Source organism: Ambystoma mexicanum, chromosome 11 (genome assembly GCF_040938575.1).
Source record: "Ambystoma mexicanum isolate Mex_15411 chromosome 11, UKY_AmexF1_1, whole genome shotgun sequence".
NCBI classification, from domain to species: Eukaryota; Metazoa; Chordata; class Amphibia; order Caudata; family Ambystomatidae; genus Ambystoma; species Ambystoma mexicanum.
In genome coordinates, this window is record NC_090934.1 from 680,091,619 (window position 1) to 680,096,167 (window position 4,549).

Below are 4,549 nucleotides of genomic sequence, written 5' to 3' on the forward strand. Positions count from 1 at the left end.
TGGGGGGAACAGGAGACAGACACGGGGCATGAGCGGGGGGTTGGGGGAACAGAAGACAGACACGGGGCATGAGCGGGGGGTGGGGGCAACAGGAGAGAGACACGGGGCATGAGCAGGGGTTGGGGGTACAGGAGACAGACACGGGGCATGAGCAGGGGGTGGGGGGCAACAGGAGAGAGACACAGGGCATGAGCGGGGGGTTGGGGGGTACAGGAGACAGACACGGGGCATGAGAGGGGGATGGGGGGCAAAAGGAGAGAGGCACGGGGCATGAGCGGGGGGGCAACAGGAGAGAGACACGGGGCATGAGCGGGGGGTGGGGGGGTACAGGAGACAGACACGGGGCATGAGCGGGGCGTGGGGTGCAACAGGAGACAGACACAGGGCATGAGCGGGGGTGGGGAGAACAGGAGACAGACATGAGGCATGAGCGGGGGGTGGGGGGCAACAAGAGAGAGACACGGGGCATGAGCGGGTGGGGGGAACAGGAGACAGACACGGGGCATGAGCGGGTGGGGGGAACAGGAGACAGACACAGGGCATGAGCGGGGGGTTGGGGCAACAGGAGATAGACAAGGGGCATGAGCAGGGGGTGGGGGAACAGGACACAGACATGGGGCATGAGCGGGGGGTGGGGAGAACAGGAGGCAGACACGGGGCATGAGCGGGGGCCAACAGGAGACAGACACGGCATGAGGGGAACAGGAGACAGATACGGGGCATGAGCGGGGGGTGAGGAGAACAGGAGACACGGGGCATGAGTGGGGGGAAGAGAGACACACGGGGCATGAGCGGGGGTGGGGGGGAGGTTGAGAGACACAAGGGGCATGAGCGGGGGGTGGGGGAAGGGGAGAGAGACACACGGGCCATGAGCGGGGGGTGGGGGGAGGGAGAGAGACACACACGGGGCATGAGCGGGGTGGGGGAAGGGGAGAGAGACACACGGGGCATGAGCGGGGGGTGGGGGGAAGGGGAGAGAGACACGGGGCATGAGCGGGGGTGGAGGGGAGGGAGAGAGACACACGGGGTATGAGCGGGGGGAGGGAGAGAGACACACGGGGAATGAGCAGGGGGTGGGGGGGATAGAGACACACGGGGCATGAGCGGGGGTGGGGGGAAGGGGAGAGAGACACGCGGCATGAGCGGGGGTGGGGGGAGGTTGAGAGACACACGGGGCATGAGCGGGGGGTGGGGGAAGGGGAGAGAGACACACGGGGCATGAGCGGGGGTGGGGGGAGGGAGAGAGACACACGGGGCATGAGCGGTGTGGGGGGGAGGGAGAGAAACACACGGGGCATGAACGGGGATGGGGGAGGGAGAGAGACACACGGGGCATGAGCGGGGGTGGGGGAAGGGGAGAGAGACACACAGGGCATGAGCGGGGGTGGGGGGAGGGAGAGAGACACACGGCATTCGTGTGCAGGCGGCAGATCCCGCTCCCCGGCCCTCCGCTGGCCGCCGTTTGCCGATGGCGTGAGCGGGGGGCTGGAGGAACAGGGGAGACACGGAGCATGAGTGGGGGTGGGGGGGACAAGAAGGACACACGGGGCATGAGCGGGGGTGGGAGGAACAGGAGACAGACACAAGACTTACTGTGCAGGCGGCGAGGAACAAAGATGGCGGGCGTCTCTGAAGCCAGATGCGCTGCACGCTTTCACCGCATCCAATGAGAGAGCACGTCAGATGTCCGCGGACATCACGCAAGCTGCTTGCCCAATCACCGTCCTGTCTGCGGAGCGAACAGGGAAGTGTGTCCGCGAAGCGAACACAGATATCACTAATTTTTTTCACTTACATTTTTGTCATTTTTTTAAAAACTACTGGATGGATTTATGTCAAATAAAGCAAAGGACGCTTTCTGGACCAAGCCGCCGCTCCTGCCGCAAATTTGGTGTAAATCCGTCCAGCGGTTTGGGCTGTAGGCGTGAGCAAAGTTTTTTCCCATTATGTCTATGGGGAATAAAAAAGTTTTGGGACCCCCCCTATAACTTTGACCCCCCTGGACGAATCCTCACCAAACTTTGCAAAGTTTGGTGAGGATTCGTCCAGGGAGAGCGAAGTTATAAGCTGCCCAAAAAGTGCTCTTCCTATGGAAACACCAACTTAACCATACCTACATGGCCACTACCTTGGCCATGTAATACATGAGTGAGATTTCTGTATGGTATATGGGAGGATTTGCTTGATCACCAAAATGTACTTTTTTAGCGGCCAGAGGAAGTTCTCTAATGTGTTTTTTTAACATTTTTTTAATTGCAGTTTTATTCAGGATTTAGAGCCAATTGTGCATGGTGAAAGTGACAATGCTTAATTATCTCTTTTCTTTAAAGAGGAATTTCTTAATGGATTTCAAAGGGTGCTTTGTTTTGGGATCAGGCGTTTAAAGCGGGAATGGGCAGATCGAGATGGGGAAAACTTATTTCTACTGCTTATTGCAGCATCTTCATAGAGATCTTTTTGGCTATATTTTGATGTCTCTTGGTATTTATGTGGTATAGCAGTATTTTTGGTATAGTGGTGAGCCTAACTTCAGAGTACAGCCTGATAATTGTTCTTTTACCGGAATCACTAATGGTAATCAAATACTGGACTTAGTACACTCTAAACAATAAACTCTTCCCCTCCTGTGGTATCTTATCTACAATACCACATTTTGCCCTTGTGGCTTGCATCCTAGAATACATTTACCATGCAAATGAAACATGAAACATTCATTCAGAGCATCTACTAGTAAAATAATTTACAGTGACTAACTTTGCTTTGATTTTTTTTACTGCACGTTCTGCATCTCTCTGCATGCCAACCCAATAAAGCTGAGTACAGAATAAGTACACTGATGCTAAGTCACCTTTTCGAATTGTTATTCTTTATCAGAAGCTAGAAATATGCAAGTTACACAGAATGACATGTACATCTACACTGTAATCCAAACATAAGCACCGTCTTTTCTGAAATGGATTTCAAAACATACTATTTGTGATAATGCCCAGAATACTTCCAACATTGGCCTTGAACTCCCCAACAAAATGGGCACAGCACAGCTTCTGTCACTCTGAGTTTTATCGCAGCAAAACATGAGAGAAAAAAATATGAACACAGTTTTACATACACGTTTACAATGTCATGGTGCAGCACCTAAAAATGAAATGACTTATTTACCCTATGCTACCTAGTATCAAGCATTCACTTATCAGCACTTTCCTCAAATTTGAGTGAACCTACCCAAGAAATGTTTAATTGTGTGTGTCTTGCATTGCTCGTGACCCCACTCTAGTTGTCAGACAGAAGAACTCTTATCGGGTCACTCCCTTTTTGCCTGGAACAAATCCTCTTTAGACGGCTGCTAGCCTTTCTGCTCCCGAAGTCAGCCAGAGAGTGAGCACCTGGGATGAACCCACTTTAGGCAGCTGCCAGCCTTTCTGCTTCCGAAGTCAGCCAGAGAGTGAGTGAGTGAGTTACCCAGCCCTTTCTGCTGCAAGACCTTTTCTAAAACCTCATGCGTCATTCAAACCACCTCCCCTTGACAAACCAGCCCATTAGATAGCATGTGATATCCTTTGTGCCTTTGACTGAGATTCATGCTGCAGCGATGAACAAAAATGTTACATTCATCCGGCGCTATTTTCTCCTTCTCTACAAATGAACAATGGAAACCTGTCACGTATTCAGTGCAAAACAAATCTAATTCTACATTCTCAGCATACATGTTAACCTTGCACAGCTCAAATGCTTTTACAATTTATGATATGGGCCACTTTATCTCAAAGCACCAATGTTTTGCACTCATAGGAAATGGACTAAATTGCATTGAATATTAGTAACGGAATAGGTTATTGGGTCCTGCGATGTTAGTAGGATTAATGTTAATTTGATTTTTCATTGCATTTAGTCCATAATAGTGGTGTGGTGTGGATAATAAAAACCTGTTGTGCAGGGCCAAATTCAAATTAGCTAGCATGCACTTTATGCGTTATAATACTGATATCTACTAATCACAGCTTGTGCCACACACATGATATGATATGATAGTTTATTTATATAGCACCTATACACAATCATTGTCATTCCGAGTTGGGCAGTAAGGGTTTACAGGCACCGGTAAGGATGCCGGTGCCGGTAAACCCTTACCGCCCTATTCCGAGGTCCCTTAGCGGGTCCCAGCAGGAACTGCTGGTCTGACCAGTCGTTTTTTGCAGGACCCGTTAAGGGACCATGGAGCTAATAATGGGCCCGCAATTTGCGGGCCCGTTATTAGTGCCTTCCCCATTCCCATTGAGCCCTATGGGAGCTCAAATGGGAATGGGGAATGGTTTACTGAATGGGGACTTACCGGGTCCGCATAGGTCGGAATGTCCCGGTACGTCCCCATTCAGAGAGACCGGACCCGGACCCGGGTTTGGAGGCAGCCATGGTGCTAATAGCGCCATTGCAACCTCCAAACTCGTAATGACCCCCAATGTGTTTCTTAGCGCTTCAAGGCAAGGGAGGCAACAAGGGAAAATACAACAACATTCTTACCATGAACAGTAAGGATGTGAAATTAACTATC